The sequence below is a fragment of the Myotis daubentonii genome, chromosome 5 (assembly GCF_963259705.1).
Source record: "Myotis daubentonii chromosome 5, mMyoDau2.1, whole genome shotgun sequence".
NCBI lineage: Eukaryota > Metazoa > Chordata > Mammalia > Chiroptera > Vespertilionidae > Myotis > Myotis daubentonii.
Genome location: NC_081844.1, coordinates 86,037,523 through 86,051,165, shown reverse-complemented (window position 1 = coordinate 86,051,165; position 13,643 = coordinate 86,037,523). Strand labels below are relative to the sequence as shown.

The 13,643-nt window shown below is 41.8% G+C and overlaps 1 protein-coding gene across 2 annotated transcripts in view; it reads right to left on the bottom strand.

Moving 5' to 3' along the window:
* KCTD16 (potassium channel tetramerization domain containing 16) overlaps positions 1 to 13,643 on the bottom strand; it is a 232,663-nt gene that overhangs the window by 66,562 nt on the left and 152,458 nt on the right. The window lies entirely within an intron of this gene.

Genomic DNA, 13,643 nt, shown 5'->3' with positions numbered 1-13,643 from the left:
GCCTATGACTTTCTAGGATTGCTTACCTGCCACCTGTCTTGGTCTCTCTTCCACCACCCTTCATGTTATAGTCCTTCTGTTTCTATCACATCACTACCAAAAGCACCAAAAGTCCATTTCATGGGAGAAATAAAAGCAAACTCAAGAGTCAGGAGTACCACAGAATCTAATATACGTGTACGTGTCTACATTTTTTGCCCTTACCCAATTCTGTCTCCATCTTCCCCTATTTCTGTTAATGACACAACCACCTACCCAGCTGCCTGAGCCAGAGCATCAGGGTTGTTTTTAACTCCACATCCCAAATCCCATCAGTCACCAAACCCTCCCATTCTATGCCCTCAATTTCTCTTAAATCTACTCCTTGTTCTCCGTTTCCATTGTTAACAAATTTAGGTCAGGTTGCCTGATCACTTCTTCCCCAGTCGAATGTAATAAATACCCTTCTAGCTGGGTTCATTGACTATAATGTGTTCACCCTGCTCTTCTCCTCAGAGGCAAAACAATAAAGCTTCACAGGCTCCTCATTCTGAGCCAAAATCCCTCCAAAGGGCCTGGCACAGATTTTCATGATCTGTACTTGAAATCTTACTTTTTCTTACTATCCCCTTCCCAGACTATTGGATCCAATTGTTACAATAACACAGAACTTCTCTTCACAGTGCCAAGCCTTTAACTATGCAGTTTTCTGCCTGGCATGCCCACCTTGTCTATCCAATGACACCTCTTCACCCTGCAGGATTTGGCATCTATGTCACCTCCTCTGTAAAGACTCACCCAAGTTAGGCTTCTCATTCCCTAACCTCTCATAGTCCTCGTACATAATCATGGATGTAGCTGCAGATGAGAGCATTTGCCATTTTACAGTGATTAATCACTTATGGAATCTGTAGCCCCATCTTGATCCAACCATGAACTCCTATGGAAAGCACTGCCTTCTATTCACTTCTGTATCTTCAACACATGGCATAGTGACTAGCACAAATAGGCAATTAAAGAATGATAGCCAAATAGATTAATAAATGAATAGCTAACTTTTATTGGAGGCTTACTCTGTAATAGGCATAGCATAAACATTTTCTAACTGAATCCTCACAAAAATCCTTCAAGATAGGTGCTACTATAATTTGCAGTTCATAGATAAGGGAAAAAAAACACAAAGGGATTAAACAAATTTCCCAAATTTACCCATTTAGAACTTGCATAGTAGCTGAGACAGTCTAACTCTAGGACATTAGCTTGCACACTGGAATGAATGAATGAATGAATGAATGAATGAATGAATGAGCAATCTCCTCACATTTCTTGTTAGTGTTCAACATGTAAGGCTCTGGCCTAATCCTTAACCTGTTAGTGAGATATATATGTCCAAACCACAGTCCTGTATTCCTTCTTGCTTTGATAATGGAGTGAGAAGGTGAGAATGGATGTTATTAAACAGAGCATAAGGTGAGAACCCCCTGGCAGCTACTGGGAGGAGAAAACGGGAAGCTTTGGGTAGTTAAATAGTGTTAATTATTCATTAATAATAAGTCATGGCTCTTGCCTGTAACTATCCTATAAAAGTCATGACTAGAGAAAAGAAATGTATTTGATCAAGTATTTCTTAGATCTGAATTACAAAGACAGCCTCCAAGATGAATTTCAGTTCCTCATCACATGGTTTGCTTTCTTGCAGTTTTCCCGTGGACATCAATGCCATGGAACTTAAAGAGGATGTTTTTCATTCCAGCAACATTCACTAACCATTTCTGCAAAGTGACATATGTGAAGTCACAGCTTCTGGTTGCAGTGTAAGTGCCTCGGAACATGCATGGAACATTCCAGAAACCTTCCTGGTAGATACGTGGGAGAAGCAGACAATACATCCTCGTCTTGAGAGAAAAACAGAAGGCACAAGAGGCTGTCATTGGTCAAAGTTGCATGGCAATTTAGTGCTTGCCTCTCCAATCCCAAAATAGTCTTAAACTATATGCCTCTCAGTAACAATAGAAATGGCAAAACGGGCAATTTCCATTATGCTGCACCACTGAAATCATTATTTCAGATCAAGGTTTTAAAAAAATGTTTTTCCAGAAATATCTCAAAAGCTTAAAACCACTGTACAGTACAAAGAATTTGGGTAGGAGTAGATAGATATGAGTTTAGTATGCCCATTCTGTCAAACCAGAGTGAGGCAGGGATTTTTGGTTGCAGGGTACTAAAACCACTCCAAACTGTCTTAGCCACAAAAGGGGGGGGGCATTTGGGGGCAACTAGGCTGGCAGACAGGCAGTTGGGGTGATCAGGCTGGCAGGGGGGCCAGTAGGGGCAATCAGGCAGGCAGGCAGGCAGGTGAGCAGTTAGGAGTCAGCGGTCCTGGATTGTGAGAGGGATGTCCGAATGCCGGTTTAGGCCCAATCCTGGGGATGTCCAATCAGACATCTCCTGAGGGGTCCCGGATTGGAGAGGGTGCAGGCTAGGCTGAGGGGATCACCTCCCATGCATGAATTTCATGCACTGGGCCTCCAGTGAAATAATAAAACCTCCTGTAGCTTTTCAGCAACATTTGTATTTTCTTGAAAAGGTATTTGTTTCTGAAGTATAATGGAGGTAATGTCAATAAGCAAGGGAGCTGTTACAGGTAATTAGCCAATTCACCTTCAATCTTTATTGCCTTATAAATACAATTTAGATTCCCATAAATAAGAATTTGTGTGATACCTAATCTCCAAATAGATGCTTAAGGATAAGCAGATTCTTCTCTTTATATACCACTGTTCCTACAAGCTGAAGGACTCCAAGCCTCCTGTGTATGAGAAAGGTAACCATGGGAGAAAGCATAGCAAAAAGAGTATTATTTCTTACAGGACTCGGTCACACACTAATTCAAGTTCCCTGGCTTATGGAGTTTTTTAAAAAAACCCTCTTCCTATACCTGGCTGTTGATGCAGTTGGTTGGAGTACTGTCCCATACACGGAAAGATTGTGGGGCTCTAATCCTGGTCAGGGCACATACCTAGGTTACAGGTTCAATCCCTGGTCAGGGTGCTTACTGGTGATAGCCGATTGATATTTCTCTCACACATTGATGTTCTTCCCCTGCCCCTCTCACAAATCAGTAAGCACATCCTCAGGTGAGGATTAAAGAAAAAACCTCCTCCAAAAAAGCATATCCAATAGCCTTTAAACAAAGTTTTACTATGTCAGAGATGCAGAACTGTAACTAAGAGGGAAGAGCATTGCCTACTCTGAGCACATTCTCTGCAAGTGGATTTTCAACTATTTAAAAATAGTTAACAGTTTGTAATGGTTTTTAAGAGTAGGATGATGGAGCATAAGAGTGAGCAGCATAAAAGCAAAGGCATGAGACTGAGAAAAGGAGTCAAGGATGGAACCCTTCTCTGTGTCGGCTCCCTACCAGACAACGCAGGGCCTGAGGTTAAATTCCTTTTCTGCCTCTGACAACACTGGCACCAGGGCAAGGGCATCTGAGGAAGAGCCACAGGCAGGGCAGAGGTCTGACCTTGGCATCAGCTATCTGTGGGATCTCAGGGCGATCAGTTAACTCCACCGTGTGCCAGGTTTCTTGTCTGTAAAGTGATGAGGTTGATCAGTCTCCCCTGGCACCAAATTTGGTGAAGACTACTGTTCCATCAAATGGAGCCAAATAATATTTTTCCATCAAAAAATAAATGAATCTTTCAGTGCACAGACGGCTCACAGGTAAAGCAATTTTGAAAGCCACACTCTCTTAGGCCAATAGGAATCACATTCATTTTTCCTTCAGTCCGGTTAGAACTAGAAAAAAAAAATGGAGACAGCCACATTTGGCACAAATGATCTCACATTTCTTTAACAGGGGCTTTTCATGCCCTCTATGACGGGTCCTAGCAGCCTTGACACTCACTTCCAACCCTTCTTATCCCTCACAGGGCCAAGATCTTTATCACTCTTCTCTCAATGTCCTGTTTGGAACTTATCTGATGAAGTGAGAAGTCACACTAAAGCAGAGGTTCCCACATATGTTACCCACAAACTGCCTTTATACTGTCTCCTATCTTTGTACTCCTTATGTAATTCTTTATGTAATGTTTTCTACTCAACAGATACACAGTTTTTACTTCCAACTTGAGCCTCGTTAGAAACCATGCACTGAATGTATTATGTCTGTTTACTTCTAATTCATCTTAAAACATAGCTATTAAAATCATTTGTCCACCTGTGAATCACCTACAATCACTTCTCGTGCCCTGTGGTGTGCATTTTAACTTAGGAGATGCTTTATTAGAAGAGTATAAATGACAAATGTCTTTTTCCGGGGGTACTAGATCGAATGAAAATCCCTGACACCTTTTAAACTACCTGCTATTTGCTCACAACAATGTGTATTTCAGATGTGTCAGGGGATGGATGACAAACGTAAGAAAACATTTTACAGGACATTAATCTTAAACCAAAAGAATGGGAAGATCCCTTAATTGCAACTGGAGACATTTTGGAGGCTGGGAGCTTTTCTCCACATCTCTAAAATAATCATATAGCAACAGACATGGTAATAACAAGAGTGACAGCGCTTACTGCATGTTCACTATGTGCTGGGGTTCCGAGAGCTGGCGATTTTCCTTTCTCTTGTATTCCTGCCTGCATCACTGGCTGCCGCACCACACAGAGGACCTGGGAGACATTTTTCATGAGTGCCCCTATTTCATCTCAAAAAACAAACAGCACCGGGGAGAAATAGCCAAACCAAACTCCATGCACCGTGTCTCTCAGGCTTCAGCACAAAACCCCATTTCATGCTTCAGAGCCTTGACTATGACAGGGTGTTCAGGATGCCAAGCAGGGCGGGAGCCAAGCCCCAGAGGAGTGCCTGCCACGCACTGTGAGGCTAAATGGGCCCTGCAGGGCAGCCTGGCCACTTCCTGCAGGTACGGAGCTGCTGTCTGGCTCCTCTGCTTTCTCAGACAAGCAAGCAGAGAGGGGGGAAATGTGAGTTATATACCTGGTCCGTGAGGCTCACTGTGTCTTCCAGGATGATGGACAGCTCTCAGTTCCTGCTGGGGAACAACTTGCTGACAAACCCAGGTTCAAAGGCTGGCTCCACCAGTTACTGAATTTTATTATTCTGAACCAGTGGCTTAACCTCTCTGAGCTTTCATTTCCTCATCTGTCGCTGAGAGATGCAAGAGTCTACTTCAGAGGGGCGCTTGCTGATTCTGGTGGGATGACTGCAAAGCACTTGGCCCAGTGCTTGGTACATAGCGTGCCAGTCTCCTATCGCTGCCATAACTCATCATCAAAGACATAGTGACTTCAAACAGCTACTTAGTATCTCCCGGTTTGCATGGGTCAGATGTCCAGGCACAGTGTGGCGCAACCAGGTTTGCTAGCCAGGGTCTTCCGAGGCCAGAATCAAAGTGTTGGCTGCATTGAGATATTATTTGGAGGCTCTGGGAGAGAATCTGCTCCCAAGTTCATTTGGGTGGCTGGCAGAATTCAGTTCCTCTGACTGGATTCTGAGGTCCCCATTTTCTTGCTGGCTGTCAGCCGCGGCCACTTTCTGCTCCTAGAAGGCACACCCACTCCTTCTCCTGAGCCTCTCTCCATTCAGAAACCAGCAATGCCACATAGTCCTTCTCAGTCTCCCCTTCTCTGCCTTTCTTTTCTGGACCCATCTGAATAATCCAGAACTTTAATGACACCTGCAAATTCCATTTGCCATGAAACATAAGATATTTATAGAGTGTAACACCAGGGGAAAGGTCATGGGGGCCAAAATTCTGCCTACCATAATCATTCTATATTAATTATTGTTCAAAAGTCAGCCCTACAAAGGAGCACAATTTATGTACTCCAACTGCCTATAATGCATAGAGATTAAAAAACATAATAATAATCCCTCACTTTGATATTTACAGTAGCTTCTGAATAGCAGAGGTATCATTATTATTCCCATTTTACAGATGTTAGACTGTATAAGCAGGGTTTAACATTTGGAGAGTTAAAAAGATTCCAGCCAAAACCGGTTGGGCTCAGTGGATAGAGTGTCAGCCTGCGGACTGAAAGGTCCCGGGTTCGATTCCGGTCAAGGGCATGTACCTGGGTTGCAGGCACATCCCCAGTAGGAGATGTGCAGGAGGCAGCTGATCAATGTTTCTTTCTCATCGATGTTTCTCTCTCATTGATGTTTCTAACTCTCTATCTCTCTCCCTTCCTCTGTAAAAAATCAATAAAGTATATTTTTTAAAAAAGATTCCAAAGAGTGATGAAAAAGACATAGATTACTTTCCTCAATGGGGATTTGTGGCAGGAAACATTGGAGCTACAAATAGTTGCCTCCTTGGGGGCACACAAGGCTACCCTGGGTCTCTGTATTCCCAAGACTGAGATGCACAGCAGTGATTATCATAGAAGCCAGGCCTCTTAGTCATGGCTCTCCTGGTACAAGCAATGGAAAGCCTCATGACACAACAGAAACTAAAAAGGAAAAATATGTTTTAAGACTTAATAGGACTCTCATATAACCCGTAACCAAGGACTGAAACAAGGAACAAGCCAGCCTGAGAAAAATCCATGCAACACTCCTGCATGCTCACTCATCTTTGTGGGCCTGCTTCATTCTCTACTCTTAGCAAATCTGACATTTTGCCCAACCCCAAACCCACCTTTTCCCCAAATCCAGAGTTTATTTGCCCAAAGTTTAAGGGACCAACTTGACCAAGGCTTCCTAGCTGGAATTCTAAATTCAAGGGGTGTAGTTTAAGTCAGTTATCCATGTGTTCTAATCATTTATAATCAAGGAAGCAAAATCATGCAGGATGGATGTGATTGTCAGGCCCAAATGTGTGTGTGTGTGAATGTACAGAGCAGAGGACAACACTCAGAGAAGCAGCAACCATGGGGTGGACACTGCCCAGGGGTTTGCTCAGCATTCTTCACGATACAGCCAGAACTCAAAGGATCCTCTCTCTTTCTCTCTTTCTCTCTCTCTCTCTCCATATATATTTGCTGAGCAATCACACTTCCTGCAGGTGAGGATCTATTTACATTTGACTGCCATCATCCATCTAATCAGGCCAGAGACTAGTGCTGAAGAGCTGTTAGGTGACAGGTAAGTCCACATATGGCTGTTGGCTTGTTGATTTGCACCCCTACTCAGTCACTGTGACTCAGGTAGCAGGATTGGTTTCCTTTAAGATACACAGTATGGACCCCTGAGATTATACTCTAAACACCTCCTTCAGGCTCTTTCCTCAGAAGAGGGCAAAGGCATAGCAGCATCTTAAACTTGATAGATTGCCCACAAATAGAGCTAGCTCTTAATTCCAGGTGCTGGGACTCAAAATCCTTTACTTTTTCAATTCACTCTCTTAGAAAAGTTACTGAAATTCAAGGAAACATTTCACAACCATATGCTCCATTTACAGCAAATAATGGCATCAAAGGATGTCAGAGGAGAGAAGACTTGCTTAAGTAACATCTGGCACATAAAAAACAGTGGTCAGGCCCTTTGACATCCTTACACTCCGATGTGGGATCTGCAGCTCAACAAGGCTGTGAAGATGATTTTTCTGAGCACTGGTGATTTCAAGAAGGTAAATCTTTGGTAGAGTACTTGAGATTGTAGGTGTCATCATCATTGCCATCATAAGCCACCTTTCAGATGACCAACTACAATAGCAATAATAGCTTATCTTCACTGAACATTTGTTAGTGTCAGGTTCTCTTCTAATTTATGTAAATACTAGAGTCCTGGTGCATGAATTCATGCACCAGTGGGGTCCCTCGGCTTGGCCTGCAGGATTGGGCCGAAACCTGCTCTCCAACATCCCCTGAGGGGTCCCGGGTTGCGAGAGGGCACAGGCCAGACCAAGGGACCCCACTGGTGCACAGTTGGGGCCAGGGAGGGATGCAGGAGGGCTCCAGGGCACATCTAGCCCATCTCACTCAGTCCTGATCAGCTGGACCCCAGTAGCAAGCTAACCTACCGGTTGGAGCGTCTGCCCCCTGGTGGTCAGTGCACATCATAGCGAGCGGTTGAGTGGCCTTAGCATATCATTAGCATATTATGCTTTGATTGGTTGAACGGATGACCAGATCGGGCACTTAGCATATTAGGCTTTTATTATATAGGATATATGTGGATGTATGTACTATTTTGAGTAGGTAAAGCATGTATATATAAAAATAAATGCATTAATTTAAAAGTATACTTCCTCTGATCCCAATCCCATGATCCCTTCCCAAAGGCCAACTATGTTAACAGTTTTTTGGGTTTCCTTCCAGCAATAATGTTTGTATCAACAACCATCGGTCAATAACCCACTAGCCCCAGTGGCAGAATAATATTCATGCATTTCTTCACTAGTCTGTTCTACTCAAAGGTAAATTGAAAATATACTTTATGACAAAGAGCAAATAAGTAAATACTTTTTAAAATAAGTTGTCTGATATGGTTTCACCTGCTCCACCGACTAATCTTTTACTGGGTTGTCCATTGATTGAAACTTGTGCAGACAAACACATTCATTTATATCCTGAAGAGCTCCACCATTCTGTCTAATTGCTATTCACATCCCACTGCCTTTCACATTACCTGCAACACCAAATTTTTTTCAGGAAAATAATAGCTACAGTAACCTCAAGCAAGTAATAAAAAGCATTGATCCTTATTGGTTTAGTTCCTGAGAATACATGCAATCATGTTACCAAATGGGAACAGGAAACAAGTGGGAAAATAAATGTTCTGCCGATGTGGGTTTAATTAGTATATAGATGTCTTTAAAAAAACCAAAAACAACTTGAGAACAACAACAAAAAAGTTGTCTACTGGTCTAATTAGAAATAGTGATAAAATAAAGAAATACTAGTAAATGTTAAAGAAATTGCACATTTGTAGAACACAGTTTAGAAGACTTATTTGAGTAAATGAATTATCTTTCTCTAATTCCAGCCCTCAAGTATCAAATGAAGTAGTATCTATAGCAAATCAGAATATCTCCAAGGAATATCTTCTAAACCAGAAAGAATATCTCACAACAAGAAAGTTTGGGTATAAAAAAAGTTGTCCTCGCAATTATTAAAAATAGCAAATGGAAATGCTCCCAGGTCTGATAAGCTCACTGCTGCATTTGTGGTAATGACAGCTTGTCATCAAGGAAACAACTAAGGGAGATGCAAAAAAAAATTATAATGATAAGGTTTTTGCTCTGCTCTGAATTAACTTGTCCTCAGTTTTGAAATCAACTGCTAATGATAACCACTCAAAGAGCCATCAGTACTATTTATTCTATGGAAATTATTCTGCTGCCCAGATTGCTTAAAGTAAATAAGTAAAAAAATAAGTAAATAAAAAGAGCATGAAATTTGTCTTGATAACTGCAGGGCTTCTGATAGCTAGCTAGCATCGCTTATCAAATGAAAGACAGATCTATTTATCTCCAGGTTTTTTTTTTCTTGGAACAATTCCTTTCCAAAAATAATTATAAAGCAATTACTTGCCAGTTCTCGCTTTATTGGTTACTACTTTTACTCAAAGAATAGCAATTACTACATAATTACAGTATATGGTTATTTGGACAGTCTTAACTGCATCTGACCAACGATAAATTATACAGTCAGTGTAGCTCTAATTATGTATTCTATAGAGCATAAATATGTAATGATTGTGTAGTTACATATTAGTAAGTCCCTCTTTATTCTTCAGAGCCCCGTACAATAACATGCCATCTGATCAACCTCCACGTGGTAACCTCTGGAGCTGTTCTGCTTGGCTGGCGACAGAGTGCATTCCGCACTTCCCATCACTTCTCCATCTCACCCAGGTTCAGTAACAGGGCAGAGAGAAAATAAAAATTGAGAAGCAAAAATGTGTTTCTAGCCTTCCTTTTTAGGATGTGTACTTTTTGATGGCAACTCAGCAGCAGTGGCTTAGATTCAAGAATTGCAGGTGCAGAGGCTTGGAAGCGCCACCGCCTCACCTACACAGAATCACTGCACACAGAAGTCTGGATCCAAAAACAGAAAAGAGGCTTGAACTTGATTTTGGACCATAAATTTGTTGGTTATGATCTAAGGATATTATTTTGGTTCCAAAAGTGACTATAGGGATTCAGGTATCTGAGGAAAAAGAGTTTAGAGATGCAAGCCTCTAAGGAATTTTTTAAAATTTCCCTTTATAGAACTAGATTTTACAAAAGTCTGAATTGCATAAAGTAAGCTTGTCACCACCAAACTAAAGCCCATCACACTGAATTACACCTGGGCTGCTCTCTGAGAGGTGTGGCACTGAGGGACAGACGCTGACATTCACAGGTGAGGTGAGGATGAATGAGAGCGGACAACTGAGCAACATGCCCTCTGCCACACGCCTTCGCCAGAGGCCATCGTTCTCTGAAAACTCACTCCTGTGCAGTTTGCCCCGATGTCCTTGGAGCAGAGATTGTGCTGACTTGTCAAGTGTTCATCTCTTGGAGAAGAGCCTGTCACAGAAGCAGGAAGAGACCAGGGCAGAGAACACATGTGCCGAGGTACATAGAAAGCTGCAGCCACTAATACTGGGGTTATGAGATAAATCAGATAAGGCATTAGTCCCAGTCTCTGGCCTTGAGGTCTGGATTCAGGTTAGTATGCAATAAACATTTTTAAAATGAATAAGTAAGTAAATGAGTGACTAAGGGGCTCTATAGAAGTTTGCAGTCAAGGAGCAATGTAACTCAAAGAATGAAAGGAATTAAGAAAGGAGAGACTTCTCAATAAATGATTACAAAGTACCAATCTCTTCACATACGCCACCTCCTTCAATCTTTGCAAGAATTCTGTGCAGTGGGTATTATTATTCTCATTTAACTAATAAGGTTTTGAGGCTGGGACTAAGGAAGTCCCTTTCCTGATATCACACACTTAGTAAGTGGCAGGGCTGAGATTTGTACTGAAGTTTGCCAGACAGACATAATACCCCATGCTCATTCAACTAGGATGCCCATATCCAAAAACACCTGCTAGTACTGTTAATAAATACTAGTGGTAGGTGCTATACACATGTCATTTTATTCAAGCCTTATTAAATAATCCTATTAAATAATCAGTGAAAATTCTATTATCAATCGTAATCCACAGATGAGGAAACAGTGCCTTAACAAAGTGTGCTCTCTTGACCAACATGATAAAGCAGCTCCTAAAAATGGGATCGAACCCTGATCAAACAGCGAAGCCTGTACCCTAAGTCGCCTCCCTTGGCCACTCTCATACCAGAAATCCAAAGAGAAGAGGTCATTTCCTGCCCAATAAGGGCTTCCAATCTAGGGGAAGAGCCCTCCCTTCCCACAGGAACGCATTCCTGAGTTGCATTCAGTGGTAAATGAGCACATTCTCCTCTGCTGGTCTGGATCACCTTTCTTCCCCGCCTGCTGTGCTTTCACCTCACCCTCCCATAGCAGCCTGGATATGGACTTATCCTCCTTTCCTAATGGGCCCTGATTCTTCTGAGGTCTAAAAGGGAAATTCTTATTTCTGTACCCCCAGGGCCATGTACAAGACATGGGTAGGAGTAGGTGCTCAACCACTATGGAAAGATGAATGACTAAATGAATAAATGAATGAGTGAATGGATATGGAATTCTAGAAAGGACTTTAGAGAAAATTTATTCCAACTACTTCATATTACAGAATTCAATTCTTGGATTCAGAAAAAATGTTAATTGATTTGCTCAGAAGCAATTTCTAGATAAATATGTAACACATAGGCACACACACACAAATACCAGCCTCATAATGAAAGTAAAATATATAAAATGAGCCTCTTTGGAAGCAAGCTTTATGCATATTTTAAATTTATTACAGGATTTTTTTAGCTATATAGGCCAGAGATTGTGATGAGAACACACCCTAATTTGGCAAGTGTTTTGTATCCATAATGAGATTTCTAAATGTTATCTGTTTTAGTATAGAAATATGAGTAAAATATTTAACATAATTATGACACTTGTCATATAGTCTTTCCTCCTCTAGCCCCCAAAAGGATTACATAGCCTGAGGTGGTAGTCAGCAGTAAAGGGGATCTAAATACCTGTGTATTTTTCATGCTCGGACTTTTTTTAAACTTGGAGTCTCTGCCTCAGCAATAATTCCTGAAATCATGGGAGACTTGAAATGGACACAATCCATCTGACTGGTGACCTTATAACTTACCATCCAACCCAGAACTAGACACATTTGAGGGTGAAAGGGGATGTTATCAATAATTAGGTCTGGCAGGTCCCAAGCATCTCAGGACAGATGGCTGCCCTACTCACATGGACACATTCACAGAGCAATACTAACTAAGTTTTCAGTAAAGGTGAGAGGCCTAGTGGGGGAAAACTCAGTGGGGAAACATTCTTGGTATGGGAAATGTCAGGGACAGAGTTTTGACATGTAACCTTTGAGAGACTTGAGCATCTGATGGAGATCATAAACCTTCCTTAGACAATATACACACAAAATTCTGCACAACATTTTTGGAGGGTTCATAAATTCCTTGAACCCCGTCCACGGACTCTAGGGCTATTGAATAAGACTCCCCAGATTAAAAGCCCTGGTTCTACAGTGGGATTACTTAACCTTGGCACTAATGACATTTTGTGCTGAACAAAACTTTGTCATTGGGAGCTACCCTTTGCAATGTAGGACATTTAGCAACATCCCAGCCTCTACAAACTAGATGCTAGGAGCACCTCAGCACCAGTTATAACAATCAAAAATGTCTCCAGCCCTTGCCAAATGTCCCCTTGGAGGCAACATTGTCCCCTGTTGAGATTACTCTGCTAGAAGTAGGAACATGAACATCACACGTAAGGAGTAAGTAGACATAACTTCATAGTATACAATACACAGCAAACTAGAGTTTAATAAAAAGTGAAGCCCTGCTGTATAAAAACTGCAAAACTGCCCCCTTTGAATCTGTCTACACTCTTACTTCACCACAGATGTGACCATTCTCTCCACAAAAAGAGAGCAAACGACACTGACTTGGGGGAATCTGACAGGTGTTGAGCGGAAATGCTTCTGCAGAAAACATTCTGAAGTGTTTATAATGAGGAGAACTTGTAACCTAAATCAGGAGAAACATTCTGGAGGCTGTTCCGTTTATAAACAATCCCACAGACACAGGGAATAGTACGCACCTGGAGAAGTGTAGCTTCCAATTGAGTAAGTATTTATTAGACACACTCTGCCTCCTCAGCATATTTTTCTCATTTGGAAAATGAGGAAATGGACATATGATTTCAAAGATCCTTTTAGCCATAAAGTTGTGTGATTCTATTAAGATGTGTGTGATATAGATATAGGTACAGGTATATATACAGGCGTAGATACACACACACACACACACACACACACACACCCCTTTTTCTGAACTTTCTGAGTCTCAGTTTCCTCTACATACTAAGGGCGGACAAGTACACAGCAAGTTCTAAAAGTGGGTCTTCAGATGACCACCTGGCAAGCTGGCACACTGCCTAAAATACCCCTGAGTAATTGGTTAATAGGGCTAATGGGGGAGGGGGGAGGGGGGAGGGGCTTGGTGTGTCATTTGCCCCAGGGTTCCACATTTACAAAGAGCCTCAAATGTTAACAACTTGTGCTATTATCAATTGAGATTATTTGCATTTACATCTATA